At 39.2% G+C, this 22,580-nt stretch overlaps 1 long non-coding RNA gene across 1 annotated transcript; it reads left to right on the top strand.

Moving 5' to 3' along the window:
* Positions 1-2,555: 2,555 nt before the first annotated feature.
* On the top strand, positions 2,556-22,103 carry LOC142401824 (uncharacterized). Its single transcript, XR_012773225.1, has 5 exons — positions 2,556-2,688; positions 10,181-10,247; positions 13,617-13,673; positions 17,371-17,415; positions 19,804-22,103. It is a non-coding gene; the product is annotated as an uncharacterized LOC142401824 (long non-coding RNA).
* The last annotated feature ends 477 nt before the right edge of the window (positions 22,104-22,580 follow it).

Below are 22,580 nucleotides of genomic sequence, written 5' to 3'. Positions count from 1 at the left end.
TAATGTTTTAAATACTTGAACGCAGTTTTTCTAGAGAAGATAATTGCTTTGTATATGGGAGTATCGTCCATTGACTCTTTTGGGCTTTCACATGCGCACGCATATCAACAACCGGTAAGTGACATGCTGTTTATAAAGTTGTTTTGTAACGTCCCCATGCCAGTAATGTGAGAACCATGCATATGGTTTTGATGGTAAGGCTTGTGACTTTATTGTCGGATGGTTTATAAAGTGGTGTGACGTTTCTGCAGTGTGCAAGTTGTTGTTTTACGTGGAAGGGTTATTATTTGCCCCTTGGCCACCAAGTATTTGGCTAGCATGACAGGCTGCGCAAACAGCGCAATCGCCGCACAGGGAGCGCCGATTTGCACCAGTCTGTGTCCTACTGTCAGTATTTGACAACCTCTAGCAATGGATTGCGCTTCAAATGCCCCGGAGTTCCCCTTTAAGACCGTGGTGAAGTTGGTTTGATATTGGATATTCGACAGATATTCACAATAAGGAAATAAGGTAGCCTGATAAACCAGCCTAAATGGATTGGATGTCTAATTTAGTCTGGCACCGATCAATGGATACAACGGAACATTGTTGATGAGCACAACCCGTTGTCTTTCAAACCGCGTCTGTGCCTATAGGCCAACGCTCTGACCAATCAGCGCAACTGACTGTGACGTAGTAAGCGCGACAGAAAGCTTTGGTGGGAGGGGCAGAGAGTCTCTATTATGAGGAGAGGGAAAACTGGCGGCTATTTCCGGGTGGTACTGCACTCTAGGGGCGCCAACGAAGCAGTGCAGAGCACGCCGAACTCTATGGTGGTACTATGAAATCCACATTAGATCCAGCCATTGCTTTGGATAGAATTTTTTATATTTTTTTATTTTCATTTTCCTAAAGGAAGGATAAATTATCCTTTCAAACGGCACTTGGTTTGATTTTTTAGACTCGCTAGATCTTTTTAAAATACACATTTATTGTCAGTATTGCCTCACGAGTGACGTCAGGCATGTGGCATCACTTTACGGCATGGTCAGTCCTAGCGCTGAGCTAGCAGAGAGGTGTTAGCTCAAATAGTTACAGATTTCAGCACATCCCTTTTACATACTCTCTGACTAGCCTCTGGTTTAGCTTTGGTTGTTGTTAGCAGCACCAGGTTAGCACTCTGGCACAGTGGACGAGTGCCGTAAAGCAGCCGGTCGTAATCTGCCGTGCGTTCATCAGATTCCGTTAGCAAAATGCTAGCGGAGATTGACTCGCAAATGCAAGACCTGTAAGAAAACAGAAAGATATAACTCCCAGGTTATTGTACTTTTGATATAAATCTACATCCCGCTGTCAGAAATCACAGTAATATTTTCAGGTTTCAGTCGTTAGCGGGGACATTTTTTGAGTTATTAGCGCCAGCCCTATGGAAAATGGTCATTCTGCACTCGCTCGCCAGCGCCCCCAGAGAAAATCAACTGAACTGCAGCCAAATTTTTTTATAATGGGGCGAATAGGAAGTGGAACGGCTGTCTGTAAAAGGGCTGTGGGAGGGGACTCTTACAAAACTGATGCCAAGCACAGATTCTATAATAGGACAGGTACGCCACTCACGGTGCATTTCCGGTTTCCAACGAGGCGATTTTGGTTGCAGTTCCACCCTCTTTCCACGTGGGGCGCCCAATTTTGGAGACCAGAATGAATGGAGTCCTATGGAGCTATACGCCCTTTCGTGCCCTTATCTCAAGATATAATTTTTTCTCTAGTAATTCGAATGTTGTTTTCGAAAAAGGGTGTTTAGAAAATACCCATGGCTGAGTTTTAGATTTTTAGAGCCACTCATTTGCTTAAAAAAAGGATTTGAAGTGTATATGACGTCATACATAGCGGGTCGACCAGCTGTCATTAGCACAATGCTAGCGCGTTGTGGACAACAAGAAGCCAACCAGTAAGAAATCAAAGCGATATATGTACTCGTTCAGTAGATTTTTTACTTGAAACCCATGTTGAGCTCTCAGAAACTACATTCAAATCTGAGCGCTCTTGAGGAGACTTAGGTGAAACTGACCATTTGTAGCATCTAGCTCCATAGGGCCCCATTCATTCTGGTCTCCACCGACGCTCCCAGTGGAATTCTGGTGGAACTGCAGCCAAAAAGCCGGTACAATGGGGCTTAATACAGAGTGGCAAGGCTGTTCGTTATAATGGCTGTGTGCCAAGGCTGAATCAAACGAGCACTGTTCCATTGCCGCCGCCATCTTTCTTGTTGTGCTTTCGCTTGTCTATGTTCGCTTCCACTGCCCAACGTCGCACTGCTCTGTCGTCACTCCCTCAAAACCCCGCACCAGAACCCTCTGGCCCGCCCGCGTTGATTCAAAACACATCTCTGCGTTGTGATTGGTTTAGTTGCCATCTGCCAGATTCAGGGCAGTATTTTCAAAATGACAAGTGGATCGAGGCCAGACCCAACCGCAGGCAAAACATTTTGCCGTCCAGCAGTTGGCGCTGGTTTTCCAGGCTAGAAATAAGGTGTCTTTTTTTTCAAACCAATATCAAACCAACTTCACCACGGTCTTCAGCGGCAGCTAGAGCAGCAACATTTCCGGAAAGGTACTGGCTTGATTAAATTCATTCTGGACTCTATATCCGACCACATGAAGACCTCGGGACACTTCAGTTTGGCTTTAGGGACCCTCTACTCACTACCACGTAAGTGTTATGTTGTTTGGAACTGTAGAAGAGGTATAAAAATAGCGTTTTGTAGCGGTGACATGATATGCCCCTCTGACTTCCAGGCTAACGACTTTTGGCTAAAAACGGTCAAATCGAAATTCTCAAAACACATCCGAATGACATGATTTTGATGTCAACTCAACGTATGTACTACCAACATCCCGTAAATTGATCTAAAGTGCATTTTACTCCGGATTATCCCTTTAATGTATATAGAATTTTTTTTCAAAATATTAGCATATAAGGCTTAAAAAATGAAAAGTTGACTAAAGGCACTGACTTCATAATGGTGCTACAGTGGTGGACAGTTTGGTCATTGGCCCATTCAGAGGTCACAGTGTTAGTAATGATGAAGAATATGTAGATGATGTAATTGGGCTTTATTTAGCCTTTGTTCCTCAGTACACACTGGAGGAGAGTTAGCAGCAACATTCTGTCAGGTATCTGGTTTCTCTCTTTGACTTGGCTGGGAGGAGGACGAGGACGAGTATCAGGTTCCAACAAGGAGCAGTGAGCATGGGGACAGATCTGTTTACTTGTGGAGGGTAATTGATTAGGAGAAAAGGTGGTGAGGGAAGAGAGGAAGAAAAGTGGTTGAAGGGACCAAGAAGAGTGCTCAGAACGGTATCGATCATGTGAATGCTCCTACCATAACCTCCAATATGCTTCTGCGCTTTTATTGCCAAATAAAATTGTCAGAGAAAAACAGCATATGCTCAATGAGAGGGCAAGCCAAGGCAATTAATCGTTAGGATTCAGTTCATTCATCAAGACAAATTTTCACTTTATGCATGTGACAGCCTGCTTTTTTTGTTGGTATTTATTGGTAATGAATAGTTTGAAGCCATTTACATCCTCTTTTCACTGGTCTTGCAAAAATAAACCTCTTTGATGGTGGAAAAACACAACCCTCAATACTAAAAGGTTGGGACTCTAAAACATGAATAAAAACAATGCCATTTTTTTTGTAATCTCATAAAACAATATTTTATTCTGGTAAGAACATAGAAAAGATATCAAATGCTGAAAGTTAAAACATTTTGCTGTGTCATAAAATATTTTAGTTCACTTCAATTTGATGGCAGCAACACAGAAATGTTGAGACATCAGAAAGTTTACCACATGTTTACCATTCTTTTAAACTGTCTGTAAACATCTTTCCTTGCCTTTCAAGATGTGCAAGTTGCCAGTTCCATAGACAGTACTGCAAACACCATACCATCAGACACGCAGCCTTTTGTACTGCAGACTGATAACAGTTCAAAGTATGCGCCGTCCATGAGTCATCAACTGTCTTAATGCAGAGCCACCTGAGGGCCTGAAGATCACAAAGGTTCAATGCTGATTTTCTGCCATGTCCAGAGATGTTTTCAGATTTTTTTTATGTTATCATGTACTTTAGATGATTGAATATATAAAGTATTAATAATTTTACTTTGAGGAACATTATTCTGAAATTGTTCCACAATTTGAAGACAGTTTTTGTGATTTGAACCTCTGCCCATCTTTATTTCTGAGAGACTCTGACTCTCTAAGGTGCTCCTTTTATCATGTGTCTGACCTGTTGCCAATTAATGTAATTAGTTGCAACACATTTCTTCAGCTGTTTCTTTTTAGTACCACATCACTTTCCAGCCTTTTGTTGCTCCTTCCAAATTTTTTTGAGACCTGTTGCTGCCATGAGATCAGGATGAGCAAATATTTTCAGATATTTCATTTTCAACATATAAGTTTTCTGCATTCTATACTGAGGATGATATTGGTTTATGATTTGTTGAATAAATTCAATTTATTTTATTTTACATTTTACAGTGTCCCAAACATTATGGAATTGGTGTTGTTCTTTTATAGTATATCTGCATAGCTTTAATAGTGCCGGTTTTTCAATAATGGCGCTTTATCACGCATTGGAGAGATTTATCTATGAACATGCAGCACTAGGAAACGTGAAAACAAATTAAAAAAAGCTGAGACATGTGCGCTGTGTCCATCAGAGGATATCGAGAATGATATGGAGAGCAGTGGAGTGCAGCCTGTATGCTATCCACTTTGTGTTGGATATGCCACATTAATTATTTAAGCACAAGACTTCCAGTTATTAATACAAAGAAACAGTGGCCTGCTTCTGGACACTTTCCTGACAGTTGTATGTCAAATACACACCTTGACCTTCTGGGCACAACCAGATTACTGTTGATCTTACAACTTGCAACAAAGACATGACAAATGTGTCACAGATTTTGAAGAACTCAGTCGCCATTTTGGGACACCCACTTAACAAATTCATCTTATAAAGATGTATGATAAGAGATATAAGAAAGGACCTCATGGTCCTTCTTCTTGATTTTTGTCCCCATTGAACGAATACTCATCGCTCGGGGCGTAATGCTCATCCATGTGTCTGTGTGTAGAGAGACTCAATCAGACAGGTACAGAAGAAGTGAATGCCTCTTTAAAAGAAGAGGGAAAGCTGGGGGAAGTGGCTTCTAAGAATTGTTTGCCATGTCATTTTTAGTTCTCTCCTTACCGTCACTCCATCCTGCCTAGATGGACATTTCTCTGTTATTCACTCTGAGGTTATGGTTTTAGATTGAGGGCAAAGCCCAAAGCCTGCTGTTTGTTTTGAAGGAATCCAATGTCAATACAGATGTAGCAGGGCTAGGATTGTTTGCAGAGTTAATGGTAGTTTGATGATGTCATTCTCAGTGACCTGAAGAGAAATTGACCCCTGTTGTGTGAGTGTTTCTAAAATGCCACCTGCACAATTATGGTTGGAGTGTCCCTGGGCTGTTGTATGTAGCGTTTGTTTTATCTGAGACATTCATTCACACACACTGACATACGCACGTGAACACACAATCAGAACACATACTGTTACAGCTTGATTTGCTGACCCATAGCTCCACATCCTCTGAAAACATGTTCGTTGAATGTCAGTAGGAATTAAGTCCCCCATGGTGGAGATGAAATAATTTATTCATCTTGAGTGACTTAGAGCATTGTACCCTGAACATTTAATAGATAAGTATAGGCTGTTTTTACTGCAGCATGGTGTAAGGTTCTAAAATGAGACTTTTGGAGTGATACATGCATTTACACTTGAAGGGACACAAATAGAAGGAAAGGTACTATAGGCATCCTAATAGAGGTATCCATGACAGGGTAAAATTGCATTCATCAGTCACTGTAGTTACTTCTGCTCATGTGTCTTTGAAGCTGATCAATTCACCCCTTTTCTGCTGACTGATCATATTAAGTCACACTCGTTGAATCCTCCTGTTGTTGATAGATACAAGGAAAAACAAAGCTGAAAAATGAAAAAGAGTTTAAGAAAAAGGGGAACAAAGGGAAAGAGCAGAAAAGGCAAATCCTCCAGAGGGATATATTATTCATGTTTAGGACAATATGTCAGGCTATGTGAGTTGTGTAGCTCCCTCTGAATAGTGTTTTATGCGTTGGCATGATCATTGCGTGTTTGCTGAATCCTTGTCCCAATGTGTTTAGGGTTCAGATAGCCAAGAGACTTGATTTAGCCCTCCCAAGACCTGAGCCAGTCATGTTAGGATTATCCTTCACTTGAGGAGAACCTTAATTTAACAGGTGAGGCAACTTACACTGTGAGGACACTATATATATATATATATATATATATATATATAGTCACTGTCACTATGAGGGCAGAATTTGAGAGTCATGTGTCATCTTTCAGCTTCTTAAGCATCTATTTTCCCTGAGGACATGTCTTTATATATATGCTTTCTGGCAGAAATTGCTTTATACTGTTCACACAATCCAGTCATCTCATCCGGTTTGGCTCATGTATCTGTTACTTCCCAGTTTATTACAGTATAAGATCATTGTGTCTACTTCTGTCATTGAAAAGAAATTGGAGCATTTCCAATTAATGGCCATTCAGCTTCAAGATGCTTACCAACTTCACTGCCTTCTTCCAGGATCAGGAACTTGTTGAATTAAATGTGAAATAAGCCATCTTAAAGCGATAGTTCACCTCTTTTGACATGAAGCTGTATGACATCCCACAATAGCAATATCGTGCATGAACATTGACTTACCCCCTGCTGCGTCCTGTGAGCCGAGTTCCAGCCGAGTTTTGGTGTTGACGGAGGTAGTCCGGCTAGTTAAGTTGGCTGGGGGCACAAAAATAAAGAATTTTCCTTCTCAAAACAATATGCGTTCAAATGAGTAATAAATTTGCATCACAAAATCGTTGTCCAGGAACCTCACAATCGCTCGGCGCTATTTTCTCTCCCTTCGTACCACTGCGTGCTGCCGACGGCCGCGCCTTTTTCACTGTGTTTACTGCTCGGAAGCAGGGGACTGCTCGGTCTACACCGTGAAACAGGCACGGCAGGCGGCAGTACTGCCTTTCAGTTCTTTGAAAACATTTTTTCAGTTAATCCATTCAGGGCTGATGCAACACATGTCTCCCTCTCAGACCTGGAGCAGCATTTTGTGGTGTTAAGGTTTAACCTCTTATATGTTTTTATGTTATATTTAAAGTTTGTTCAGAGGTTTTTGGGGACAGCTTTAAGTTTTCTGTTGCTCTTCTTTTGAGAATGCTTTTTTGAAATGAAAATTTAGTCAAAACATTTACACTTCAGGTTTTTTTTCTTTTATGAGACCAAAGAAAGTCTGCTAGACTGACTGACCCACAGTAACCCACATAGCGTAAAAAAAAACATCAAAACTTGCATCCAACTCTGTTTCGTATTACGTCTGTGCTGTCGCTGTTCAGCTAGAAAATGTGCCAGTGATGGGAAAAAAATTTAAAGTCACCTTTTTTTCTCTTATCCAATCAATTCAGTTCACTATTTTCACTGTCAATTTCACAGATAAGCTAACTGGGCAACAAAGTCATCTTTCGGTCCTTACTAACTAAAGGAGACAATAAACGTCAACACATTGATCACTTTCACTCATTTATATCTGAAAAATATAGTTTGAAGTCATTCTGACCAGCATTTATCTCACACATTTATTTTTGCATTGTAATGTTAACTGAGCTAAATGTTTTTTAAAGTAATCATTTACCAGCTGAGATTGAAAACAAACAGTGAGGCATGGCTGCAGTCATCACTCCATCATAAATTATACAAAAAGAGGATTCCCCTGCGTGTGAAATGGCTTTGTTCACAGATTGTGTCACATCAATGCATGTTTAACTAGGCAAAACAAAAGCTGCTCAATATTTTAGTGCACAGGGACTTACAGAGTGAGGAGCCATTGCTGTACTGCTGTTCTGTCTCCTCCTGTCTCATCCTCTACTATCTGGTGTCCTGCCCTCCTCTGTCTGCTTCTCTTAAATTACACCAGCCTGAAAAAGCACTGCCTCAAAAACTCTCTTGCTAAGCCTCTTCATTTCAGACCAGCAGTTTTGCACAATAAAACTAACAAGAACTGACTGACATCCATCTCTCTTCCTCATTTATCAGTTCTCCATCTGTCCTGTACCCCTGGCTACATTAGCCTTGTTTTACAGCTTCTTTTAGCTCCCTCCTCTGGGTATATATTTTAGTGTGTGGTAAAATATAGCATTAATAAAATTTCAAACGTATACTTCAGAAATAATACAGATGTGAAAACAGAGACATTTAGAGTATGTTATATCCATCTTATATATTTATGTTTACCCCTCATTGTTAGCTACATAGGCGGACCTGCCAGCAGATAAGTGAGCCTTTTTCCCACCACAGATGGTTTTTGTGCTTGCCACTGAGAATCCAGTGCAGATGGGGTCCAGATCTGCCTGTAAGTCCTTGTGTTTTTCTGTTGGGTCAACCTCACAGCAGGACTTAACTGCTCCCTACGATCTACTTTGTGTCCTTGTGCTAGGGTTTGCCTGATTAGGCGTTAGCTAATTAGGTTTGACTAGCCAGGCTTTTAAGTCACTCGCCATCATGCATGAGGTCTAGTTAAATGCTGATGGATGGATGAGACATTAACTGTCGAGATGGAGAAAACACGACTGATGGGACTTCATGGCATGACTTTGTTGCATGAGTAGACACCATCTCGAGTGCTGTTCTCAATTTCTGAGTCAGAAGGCGACATTGTGCTACTAAAGTGAGATCATCACTGGGATGAAGGACTTATTGAGCCACAGCCCGTATTTGTAATTTTGTAACCTTTCTTATTTTCTTGTGACTCACTTGACAGATTTGTCCATTTATTAAAAACTATCACCATCAAATACACATTGAGTCACATACAGTATTTTTTAGCTTTGTTTTTAAGGGGAGACACATTAAAAGTCCTCTTTCAAAGTATTTTCGCATTCAGACTTTTACTTCAGTGATTACACATTTATCAGTTATTTACTATGTGCTGTATTTTAATCAGTCTATTGGTTTTAAATTCAAATAAAAAATCTTAAAAACAGTTTGATATTTCGGAGGGAAACGGTTTGATTCTGGGCAAAGACAGCATTCAAAGTGCATGTGTAGTATTGTGCAAAGCATGAGAGGTGAACTCATCAAACAACCTGAGAGGGATTCTTAAGTTTTTACCTGCTGATACAGTAAAATTATGGAGGCAGCTGTTTCCAGCAGAAATCACATGGTGGATAAGCAACCAAAGCAGAGTCACAGAGAAGTGCCATGCAAAAATCAAAAAAGGAAAAAAAGCAGAGTTGTTAGATATTAATCGAGACATTTTAACTTTGTCATGAGAACATTTGCGAGCTGCAAGGCACTCTGCTGATGTTTAGCCCGAGGGTGTGACAGACAGGAAGGGATGTTGTGCTATCACAGTGTTTGATCTCCAGAATCATGGGAACACAGGTATCAAAGACAGGCTCATATCTCTCACAGCTGTTTAGAGCCTAGTAGGGCTTGTTTAGATATTGGTGTAAATGGGTTAAAGAAGATTTAACTTTGAAGATATAAGCTAAACCCTTTTGCCTTTAAATCCCTCTCAAGAGTCAAGTGCTGTGCAGTCAAATCGACTCTTTGAAACTGGGTAACTTGTAAGTCAACAGGCCAAACATTACTCTACGAAGATGTGTAACTGTTTATTAATAGGCATCACAGTGCAATTTCTTGGCAGCCACATAATGAAAGTCGAATCAATGAATGGATCCTGCCCCCTACTGTCAAGGATGAAAACGACATCTATAATCAATTGTTGGGTGTTCAATGTGGAGTGGCTCCATCCTGAAAACTGTTAACAAAGAAACTTCCCTCACTTAGGTTGTTTTTAAGGTATTTTTTCCTTTCCAGGCATTAGTCAGGAATCATTGTACTAATAATACAACAAATTATGTTCATAATATAAGAATTTTATGTTGTTTGTTTGTTTTTTGTTTTGTTTTTTGTTTACAGCAGTACTGTGAGTGGAGTACAGTAGCTTGTTTTTGCTGTTCTTCAGTTCCAGTTTTGTTTTTCTTTTTGCCTATCTCTTCTCTTCTCTGTGGAATCAGTCATGATTATTCCCCTCCTGTTGTTTGCAGGGAACACAGCAACCTCTTCTGGACAAAAGTGAAAGTAGCAGAGGGGAGAGAAGCCCACATGAAGGAAGTGAGTAACACCTATTAGTACCATAAGTCTGGAAAAAAAAATCCCACGGTTTACAGACATTACAACAACAGCTCGGGATTTATGAAGCATTTTATTGTCATTATTGTACTGCTGCTACAGAGTTACAGAATTTGAAATAGAGTCATTGACTCTGTAATCTAATAGGAAATGTTAAATTCCCAAATGTCTTGCACCACATTTCAACAGATAACTGACTAGTAATTTGGGAGAAAAATCTTATTATTGCCTGGGGAAGCGTTAAAAAGTATTCCATGATCAATGTATCTGATTAGTTTGCCTTGATGGTACACTGGTGAGCTAATCGGGGCAAAGGGATCAATGGAGCACTTGTCATGCTGCCCTTCATTCCTTCTGTCTTTGGATAACTACAATGTAAATGACTGGGTACTAAAGGAAACCGTACTGGGACACACACTAAACTCTGCCTGTGTTGCATCGGGCATATGGGACTCTCCACAGACACTTAGCCAGTTCTTAATCAGTAGAGTGTGAAAAATAGGTCCCTATTACACAGCCCTCTCTGAGTTTCTTATCATCATATTTGTCATAGCCGCTTTATTCATTTCCAGATCAGTTTCCTCAGACTATAAACTTTACAGCCCTTGTAGCAAATCCTTGTGGTGCAATCCTTATTGTTGCCGATGGGCTCTAAAGCTCGTTCTGCCTCTTTTTCTGCTTCTGTTTGCCTCTCTGATTTTCTCTCCCGGAGCTACGAGGCCACCAGATGCTCTCCCAGCCTACTTGTATCGTCCCTTTCACAGAGAAACTAATTGCTAAACAAAAGGTGCTTTTGTGTCCTGTCAACTACCCTTGTAAATGCTTTACAGCCACAGCCCCATTGCTAGTTAAGTAGCTAATTATAAAAGGAGCACAAAAGAGTCTGATTAGGGACAGAGAAGAGGAGGAGAAGGGGTCGTGGTCAAATCCTCTTCCTCTACACAAAGCAGCTGACTCTATCAAATGAACATAAATGAAACCCCAATGATGAAACTGTCTATAGGCAAGTAAAAAGCTGCTAATTTGATCTTATTGTTGGACTGGAGCAACAGCACAGGCTATAATGCCACTGTTTATACAGTATGAGTGGACGCACTTTGATAAAAACAGTTATGATCAAATGTTATTGTGATACTGTCTCACCAAAGTGATACTTTGTGCTTCATTCCAGGTGAATGCAACATGCACCCAAACTTCAAAATGACTCCTATATTTCATTGTACAAGTACATGAACAGAATATCCCATAGCATTTCACTGTTGAGGTTGGTTGAGATGAAACATGCTTATATTGTAGATATAAACACACTGTAGTATTTATAGTATCTGAAATACAGTGCAGTTGAAGTATAAAGCACCATAAAACAAACATATATTCAAATTAAGTTCTTGTACCAATACTTTGTGGTAAAGTGCAGCATCTGAGTAAATATATTCCGCCAAAAAGAAGACCAAAAAACTATAAATTACTCACAAATGAGACAAAAAAAAATCAATTGAATAATCAACAAAAGCTGTTACCTTTTCATTTCCAGCCAGCCAATTTATTACTTTATTGTATCAAGGCTTTTGTACACATTACTATATTCAACAATATTGCATTATAATGACATGTCTTACAGTAAGAAACACTTACCATGACATGTGTCTATGCAGACACTTTGTCCTGCCTCTGCACCTGTGAAAATGTGTCTCCTCACTTGATGATGTGTTTGAGCATGGGAATGTATTTGAGTGTGTGCATGTGTGTGTGTGTGACAGAGAGAGAGAGAGCCTGTCTGTGAGAAAACCGACAGCCCCTGACTCTCTGTCTTGACAAAGTTGGGTAATTAACGACAGGGCCTATTAAAGAGAGAATATTCAGCGAGTGATAAATGGCTTTAATAACAGGGCCATGTTCTCACTAACAGTGACAGATCCTGCCGCCACACTTTCCCTGCCCACTAGATAAAACTACCCAGACTCCCATCTCGCCACCCTCTTCATCTTGCCTGTTCCTATCGGCAGTCTTGTTCGCTCACTAGGTTTTCTATCCCTTTCACGAACTTAAATGCTTTTCTCATTCCATCTTTCCAGTGAACGGTTGTAGTTTTTTCCCACAAATTGTGTTTTGTCATTTCAGTGTTCAGTCTCACACATTTACATAAGCACACTGCACAAGATCCACTAAACACAAGCATGTACACCACTTAATAAGTTCAACCTGAGCATCTACCTGCATGCATATTATTGTGGTCATGTTTATGCATGTTTGTCTAGTAAAACATCGTTAGCCTCTTTGTGTAGGGGCCATGCAAATTGGACAGTTAAGAAGCACCAGGACCGATTTATGTTGCCGTGCAGCCTTTTAAGAGGGCCTGTGCTACTGCTTTATGTGTCCTGGTGGGTTTTGGGGCAAGAGCTGACCACAGGGGTCACATTCATCACAGCCTCGTATCGTGAGATTGGTCCAGATGTCTGTCCTCATTATAAGAGGCTGCTGTGAAAGTGAAAACACTGAAATGGGTGCATGTTAAGCAGACACAATCTCATAGACACAAATTTGAAAATGGTACAGTGCTGCAGCACGCGTTATAAGTAATGTGCAATGAGACTTGTTTTGTTTTTTATGTGAATACATCTTGAGCCATCTCAGAATAAACTGAATTTCAAATGGGCAACTCAAAGCTCAATAGGAAAAAAATTACTTGGTAAATAATTAAGCTACGTAACACATCTGATTAGTTTGAATGAAACACATACCTTACCCTGACTTTTCATTAGAGCTTCCTTCTCCTGAAGAAGCAGTTATCGAAAATGCTGACAGCTTGTTTTGACAATTGCATCGACACCTGAAAGACACAACTTACTACCTGAAATATTTCCATCATATTTAATGTATAAATGATTTTAAAGTCAGTTTTGAAATTTTTTTGTCGACATATGTACTTTTAACAAACAACCGGAAGGCATTTTTTGAATCCTTTGTCTATTTTACATACAATAATATGTACATTGTCTTTGGCTGTAGACACAGTGCTGATGGTTATTTTTGTTAAAGAACCAGTGTTAATGGCAAAGGAAAGGCTTACCGGTCGTATAGTTTCCATATATGATGGGTTCTTTTCAGAACCAAGGAAAAATAGAAAAATATTTAAGTGAAAAATTGTTATTTTTTTCAAGTATTATCATTATTCCTACGCATTGAGCAATGGTGCTGAAAAAAAAAGAAAGAAATTGGAATGACCACATTTTCAACATATGCATATGCATGAAGGATAGAATGTATGAAAGATTTCAATGATAAGTTCTGTGTTTCCTTGTGTGTGTGTGTGTGTGTGTGTGTGTGTGTGTGTGTGTGTGTACTTCACAGACTCTAAAAGGCCTGGACTACAAGGATGGACAAAGCCCACAAAAGTTCAGGCTTCAGGTTTGGCTCCTATGAAGCGCACGCATGCAAACACACATATGCACAGGCCAAGTCCTCTTCCATGTGTGAAATGCCCACTGTACAGAGGTTGGAGCGTTATGCTCTCCTTCGCAGGACCAAAGCCAATGGAGTCCATTAAATTCACATGAGAGTCTAATTAGGGCCCCCCTTGTGCAGCCGGCTCGGAGGTAGGAGTCATTGGGGAACAACACTGCCAAGACCCTGACACTTAGAGAACACACTCTGCAAATTAATAGAGAATGACCAAGAAGTAGCTCTGTGACTGACTTGGACCCCTGCTTGCTTGGAGGCAAAAATGTTCGGAGCTGATTGCTCTCATTAAATTTGTTATAGTGATATAATTATGTTAATACGTCAGGAGAATGTGATGACTCTTGGTGTGAGGTTAGTTTGCACACTTTGGGAAATTTGGTGTGAATGTTTAATATTTATATGGTTCACATGACCTTTAAATGAGACCAGGGAGAGAGGAGTGTTTAGTGTGTGTTTTAGTTTGTGGCCTTCATATATAAAATGATTCCTTTGGCAATTAAAAAAAAAAAACTCTCAACATCCCTGTTGTGGTCTTTATGTGAGTAATAGTCAACCGTTTTGAACATGATTAAAAATAACTGCTCATTTTGCTCATTTATTCTGAATTCAAGCAGGAATAAAGAGTAGTCTAAATTTCGTGTTATAATTAGGTTGATAATAACATTGGGTGAATTATTGCACTTTTGTTATTCAAGTCTTTCCTCTGCTGCTTGTCAGATGAGATATTAGTGTGAGCATAATTCTTATTCTGGCAGCAGCACAGTGACTGATATTATTTAAATTACACCTCCTTGGGCGAAGTATTCGGAAATACTTTGCAGATGGGAATTTATCACAAAATGGTGGTGAAATGAGGGACATCAGGGCTTGATTATGTTGGCAAAAAAATGCTCTTTTTTGTAGAGCGAAGTGATTAATGTAGAAGACAGACTCAGGTGTATACTGAAAACTGATCACGTTTGATTCGTAAGGGATGAGTAATAATGAACCTGGCACTCAGCAACAGGGAAAGATCCTTAATGTCAAAATGAAAACAGGTCTCTGTGATGCGATGTGAATTCATGACAAATGTCAGTGAATTTGATTCAAGAGGATACACTTTTGGTAGTAATTTTAATCAGGAGCCAATGATCATAATACTCTATTAACTCAAATCCAGTAAATTAAAAACAGTGTTTTATGTTTATTATCAAGAACTTCATCCTTTGGAACTGCAGCCTATGAAAGGAGGCTGTTTGACTAAATTCATCATAGGTACAAGTCATTTCTTTTCTTTTTGGAAAAAAAATGGCAGATTTCTTTGAGACTTTTCCTCCTGGATCTCTCCGTAATTTACAGCTTATTGCTTCATGTTGCCCTCTGCCTGCTGATCCCCACATCATGATCCTGCCACCACCGTGCTTCACGATGGAGATGGTGTGTTCATGATGAAGTGAAGCGTATTCTAGCATTCCCTTCTGGTCTGATCAGATCGTAGAAATTTCTTCCAGCTTTAGTCTCATATATGCCCCCTGGACACCACTGGTCCTTGATACTCTCCCATAAAGGTGTGACTGGTTGATTTGAAGTTCACAAAGATAAAAGTTCCTCTGATACCATGACAGTGTGGGGAAACCTGAACTTAGGCTGACATTTGTGGTAAAAGTTGTCTTGGATTTCCTGTTTGTGTTGTATTTTTGTTGTTATATAAAGATACAAACATGACACATAATGTTTTGTGTTCTCTCTTTTCTTTGCGCCCGACAATGTAAAGAAATGATTGAATTGTCTGAAAATTAAAAGCTAGAAATGTTAGGCTTAATAAACTTTGAATTGACAAAACTTCTATATGGTAAACATATACACTGAGTCACTGAGGACAGAAATTCCTGTTAAATTGTTCACACTGCAGGCAACTGATATGGCATAACAAGACCTAAGTGACAACACTAATGAGCCTAATCACAGATCAGTTAGGTGTGTCTTCAGAAGTTTTGTGTTTTATATTTGTTCTTTATTCAAAAAACCTTCTAGTGACATTATAGGTCTTTTTTGTTAATCATTCCCAAAACAATAAACAGGACCATATCAGTATAAAATGGCTCATGTCTACAGTTGGTGTTGTGTCCCTTAAACTCCAGCAGCCTCACACACTCCTGCTCAGTCCACTTCTCTTCTCTTCCTTCTGTTTCTCCTTTGCTGTGACAGCCTTGGCCTTTAAGCTTGACATTGTATCACACAGGCCTTATATTTTAACAAGCTTGTCGTTAACTTCATCTGGCTGAGTGTTAAGTGACAACAACTGACATTTGTTTTTTGACACTCTCCGATCCAGACGTGAGGTCCCAGGGCTGACTTCCCATAACGCAATACAAAAAAATGTCAGCGGCTCCATTTAGTTTTATTGGTTTTAAAGCCAGTGGCTAAGGTTTTTTTATGGCCCACTTTCTTAAATATCTTACAGTGACATACTGCTATCTAAACTGTATTATACATTATAAACCTCCACAGCTATATTGCGGCAGCGACACTGGAATGTGAGGCACATATTCACTCTTTATGGCTCACAATTCAGTGTAAAATCTCATGTAGATAAGTACTGTGAACCAGTGTGTGCTCGCACAGATGGGCAATGACGATGTTGGCTAAATTTCCATCTGTTTCACACACAACAGGCTCATTCTGCTTACCTTTGAAATGCCAGTATATTGTACACATGCCTCTTCTAAACGTAGAGTTATGCTGCACATTAACTGAACTTTAACCCCACATTTCTGGCCAACAAGACCTGATTCCACACCTTTTGGTTTCTAATGCCGTTTTATTACTGCGCCATATCTGAAATTAATGTAATGTAATAGGATGGTGTTAGTTTTTTAACATAAACCTGCCATTGCTGGAGTATTAGAGTAACTTGTTAGGGGGGTTTATGTGTCTTGGTAGTTCTACACTTTTGATAATAACAGTGCTCAATCTTATGTCTCTGTTCTTTTATGTGCTTTGTGACTGTAAGCCTCTTCGACAATATCAACCAATGGATCAACTGCTACAATGTCTCATTAGTCCGGACTTTTCCGCTGACCCTAAATGTCTCTATAATTGTGTAACATCGTGATAAAACTGGATTTTCGTACATAATCCTTTTAAACAACCACAAAAAACCCACAAAGTAGGCTTCATCCCATTTCACCAACATATTAAATATTTTGCTATAAAGAGAACTCAGTTTCCCAAAGTACCCAAAATGAATTACATTGTGGATTATCATGTAATTATGGATCTTTCCAAAGACTGATAGAGCCGGAAAATTGAGTTCTGAATATTTCATAATGCTAGCACCATCTTTGTAGAGGAAATTATTTAGGGATAGCGTGCTCATTTGCAGAATGGATAAAGGTTCATTGCGAGTCACCAGAGTGCTGTAATTGGAAAGCTCCTGTGATTCAATGATATCACTCAAAGATGAGCATGTCTACTCCATAACTGTGGACTCAGTACACCGTGAATACTCAATTACACTCCCAAAAACTGCCATCAGCTGCCATCCTAACCTATTGAGCTGTTGCCACATTCCTTATTTGTGCCCCAAATAGATCCCGTTCATACAACAGATGTGATCAATTTGACATGTGATAAATGCACACTTTTTCTTTTTTGTTCACAGATGAGCCCTGCCATCCTGTCTGCCGCAGGCACTGTGAAGGACATGGTAACTCTTGCATAGTCATATACATGATTTTGATTTGAAACACTGAGTTGAGGCATCTATTTAAAAAGGCAATGAATATGTATACAGACGTGGTGCAGATATCACCACCCAGGATGACCAAACAACTTAAGTTTGTATAGATTACACACTTAATATGAATACTCTGAATGGGATGTAAAGGAATAATTTTGTCGCTTCTAGAAAATATATGAAGAAGTGCCAGTTTTGAAAAATGTCATCTTTGAAAGGCGAATCTAAACGTCAGAGAGACAGATACTTTACACATAGAGAGCGCTGCCTTCTGGGCGTAACACAGAAAGGCGTGAGAATAATATTTTTTTCCCAGTTGAAATGAACTGCAATTACCCGTCATCAAGCATATAAAGCAGCGCGCTCGGATTCACACTTACATAGCCTGAAGGGGAGTGTGATTTCTGTTTGCAGCATTACTCAGGAAATCAGAGAAAGAAAGCACCGAAAAGATGTGATAATGTTAATGTAACATTGTGTATACAATGTTACCGGGATTCATTTTTACTGAATTGATGTCAGAAGCAGCACAGATAGTCTATTAATAGTTAAGTGATCACATTTATTCACCAGTTTACATAACCAGATTGTTATTCTTAAAACTATGCTTTTTTAAAGCATTGTTGTGAATATCTTTAGTTTTAAGACATAGGCCGGAAAAACACTGAATCCCCATAGTGCAGTTAAGTTTAAGTAATCATTATTTATCTATTCTGCAGGTAAATAAATGTATATATGGTCAGATTCAAAGTTCTCCTTCACTTATAAGGACATTTTGTGTTATTACAATATTGTTTTACCTCATTATGATTCATTTTCAGTTTATACACCTGCCTCCAGGTCAGAGTGCCCACAGGATAAATACAATAAAACTGAGTACACACCCCTCTCCAATAACAATATAAGATGAAATGATTTAAAACCATATCACCTCACAGTGACCGCATTACTTCTGATAATAATGAAAGGGTGCTTGGATTTACTTTACTGAGATGGAGGGTTCTAAGAAGAAATCAATTCACTTTGAGAATGAGAACGTATATTTTATATTTTTCAATACTTCCTGTGTTTACATTCCCCAAATGCTTTGATAGCAGACTCTGGATACCAGTGTTGCAGACATTTCTTGAGAGCTGTGCCTTGAGAGACATTTTTTGCAGCTGCTCTTTGCTTTGAGCGTTTGTCTTACTCTAGTTTTCTCTTTAAAGTGCCCAAAGGTGTTCTGTTGGATGCAAACAAGGCGCCGTAGAGTTTTCCTATTTTAGTCGTTCTTTTTTATTTCGGCAGTACGCTTCCGATTTTTAACATGCTGGGAAATTCCTGTTATGCCAGTCTTCTGGAGACTGGGAGTTGTCTTGTCAGTCAATGTTTTTCTATATCCACATGCACTTTTAATGCCATCTATAAATGCAATCTCCCCAACACTGAAGAAGCCCCATATCAAATTTCTGTGCTTTACTATGTGCTCACTAAATTAATGTAAAATATTCTGGATCTCATCTCAGCCGCACAAACTTATATTGGTTCATCGTACCAAAGAATGTTTCATAGTATTCATCAAGTTATGTTTCCTATTCTGTAGCAAAAATTTAACCTGCAATTTTGTGCAGTTTTTTTCCTTTTCTCTCCCTTCACAGCAAGTCTCTTCATGATTCTTAAAACTATTGAAGAAAATTGTCCTTATTTCTGTCTGCACTGCAGGAACTGCAGCCTTTTGTGGCTGCTTTTACAGGATCTTTATAAGGTTGTACTTCACAGTAGGAGCTTTCCTGGCATGAGGAGAATGTATATATGAGGCAACTGTATTGATTATTTGAAACAATATACCTATAAGATAGATCTCAACTACCAAGTGTGTGGAGGGGGTATGTACATTCTAGCACAAAGCTATTACAAAAATATAATAACAGAAAGATAAAAAGGGAGGTAGCCACATAAACAACAGTTCTTAATGTTAAACTATGAAAACCTTAACAAATCACAGAGAAATGGAGTGAATAGTAAGAACAGTGAAGAGGATATGTGATGTGACATTGACTCATCTACTATTATCCAGTTGGCTGCTGTGTCTCTGCAGTGTTCCTATCTGCAAAGAATATGCAACCAGGGAAAAAAGCCTTTGAAGCTATGGTGTCTTTCAGGCAGCTGCCTAATCCCCACAACCATGAGAGAACCCCTTAGAACTGTTTGGTTCAAATGCACATATAGAGGTTGATTTTCTCTATTATCTTTTACACTGTCCAAGTTATCACAGAAGCTTTGATTTCTATTGATGATCGCTGTGCCACATCTGGAGCACTTGTCTGTTTTTTACATACCTAGAATGCAAGTGGAACTTTGTCTATTGTCTCATTTCAGGAGATGTCCACTTTGGCTCTGATCAGTGCTTTTATGGCTGATTTTATATCCATCAGTGTTATTGCTGCAACCGTGTTTCAACAGATTCTTCATTGGTCACTAGTCCTATACTTTTTTTCTATTTCTGTAAAAACCCATGATTAGATTCTCTTCCTTTTCCATGATGCAGATAAATAGCCCATAACTCCAAAATGTAGAACATTCTGATGTTCCTTGGTCATTATATAACCATGCTTGTGGTTATATAATGAATAGGAAATCAAAACTGTTATAGAATTTAAATCAATTATACTAAGTTGCTTGACTGTTTTGACTGTAATGAGTCACTGCTTTGGTGTCTGTATTTTTAGTTTAATTTTCAAAACTGTTTTGAATTTTCTCATGCATAAGGCAATACCCCACTTGTCCACTTTAAGGGAATAAAGAAATACTGATTTATGTTGTAAGCCCTAAGTTAACAGTTATATCTGCATACAGTTATATGACAATGTATTAGAAATTCTTTATTCAGTGTTGTACTTTAACATAGAATTGGGGAAAAATATGTAAGATGTACTTAAGATATTTTACAATAAAACAGATAGCTTGCGAGTTTTTAAAAAAAATATCATTTGATGGGAACTTTTCATGTGTCATTTATTCATATTCATATTCTAGATTGGTCATTTTACGTAATTAAAATAATATAACATGCCATTTAGTTGAGATAAGGGTCAGGACAGTGTGTCATCTTCTACATAGCGTGCAATGCCATGCAAATACTAATACCGCGCAACATGAGTTGGCGTGCAATAACTTTGTCTTTTTCTTTTTTTAGACCAGGCTGATTTTTAAGTGTTCATTTGTTAGTGCTTGTTTGTGTGTGAGTGAGCGTTTGGCTCCACGTCTGGTATGGTGTCATACCCAGAAGACAGCAGAGATAAAGCAAGTGGAGCAGCAAACCATGTTTGGGTTGAAATTTTGCTGGCTGGCGGATGTCAGTCTCATAAATAAGCAAAGTGGCTGCAAAGTTTTCCTTGGTGTCCAGCTTGTTTTGAAGTTTGTCTTTGTAGAATATCTCTCTACTTCTCAGGGAGGCATATCAGCCTGAGTGGGTGATTCAACCAACCAGTGAAGGTATGTAATTGAAAAGGAAGCAAAATAAGTAGAGAAGGAGGAATCGAAAGAAAGAGTTAACTGATGTGCACACGATTGAAGAAGATTGGAGGTAAAGACAGAGCAAAGGAGTCAGGACTCGGCTGTCTGCTGTGCTCCTGCTGTCCCAAGTCATTTTTTAATATATGCATGGTAGAGGTCATGTGTCAGGTCAGGGAGAACTAATCTTAACTCCCTGGCTGGAGGGCACTTTCAACCTACAGGGCATTTAGGTATTTCTTCAGCCCAACAGAGAAGCACCAGGCTCTTTTCTTAGCATGCAAATGAGACAGGAACAAATGTCCCGTCACTTCTGGGGCTCCATGTCCCAAAGTGCTTAACACTCCTCCTGTCAACCCCCCCGCTCTGAGTGCTTCAAAAACCCTCCCTGCTCCTCCTACATTCCTTCTTTTTCCTCTTATGTTCTTTAAATGAGCTCTCCAACTCCACTTCTCTCTCACAATTCAATTTTACAAGGCCATTATCCTGGGTATAATGTGGAGGTTAAATATATCGGGGCAGACATTATGTGAAAATAATTAGTGCTAATGAATAATGCACTCATTCAGCTGATGAAGGATGGTTGTCAGGGTAATGGAGTGTAAGGGAGGGGCACCTCTGACAAATGAAATTAAAATATTTAAACACTGTTTCACGATATTATGAGGTCCTCACACTCTTTCCCTGTATCTCTCTATATGGAGCAGGACAGCATCTTAGATGTGACAGGATAGTCGTGCCATTAATCATGTGCAACATCTGTCTTACTGGAGACAGCTCAGACGAAAAGAGGAAAAAGTCCTATCCCCATACTTTTTCTGTACATTACACCACAGCTTCCCTGCCCTAATGATCACGCAACTTATTGACAGCTGCTGTCTCAGTGCCTGGTTATACTTTGCTCCTTTTATTTATAACTACTCCACTCATTCAGCCTTTAACAATCTCATTTGGCACCCATCATGTGACAATGAAGGATGTAAGTTTTAAATTGCCCAGTTTACAACGCCCTCCCAGCCAATTGGCCTTCTCAAATCAATAATGGTGAACCAGGCCCCCTTTGACACCATTTAATTGGGCATGATGGTTGGAGGAAGTGCCTTTGTATGGAGACAGAAAACACATAAACTATTGTGCAATATTTCTCAGTTCATTTTGTGCAGAACTCTACATGGTTTGATGACTTTTTAGTTCACCAAATTTAGCTGAAGACATCGTTGTCCATTGACCTTAGCCATTATACTACTGGTCATATATATATATGTAATATATATTATATGTTATAATATAATATATATATCATATAGTAAATATAAAATGTGTCTTTCGATATCTCAGATGCATGTCCAAAACAACAAAAGTAAATGGAATTTAATTTGTACCAATAACAGCACAAACTGTTTTATTTTTTATAAGATTACAGACTTGCTGGTTGCTCTGTGAGGCTGTGCTCGCTCCAGTTTACAATGTTAACATTCTGATGCTAAATCACCAAATTTCCATATTGATTAGCATCCAACATATGTGCTGATGAAAGTAACTATTACACTGATTTGGATTTTATTTGTTTTGCAGGCATTTAGTCATACAACAGTACTGGAAAATTCAAATTTTGACCTGAGAATGACACTTGTTAAGCTCCT

The sequence above is a fragment of the Odontesthes bonariensis genome, chromosome 1, assembly GCF_027942865.1.
Source record: "Odontesthes bonariensis isolate fOdoBon6 chromosome 1, fOdoBon6.hap1, whole genome shotgun sequence".
Classification (NCBI taxonomy): Eukaryota; Metazoa; Chordata; class Actinopteri; order Atheriniformes; family Atherinopsidae; genus Odontesthes; species Odontesthes bonariensis.
This window is presented reverse-complemented; position numbering and strand designations above follow the sequence as displayed.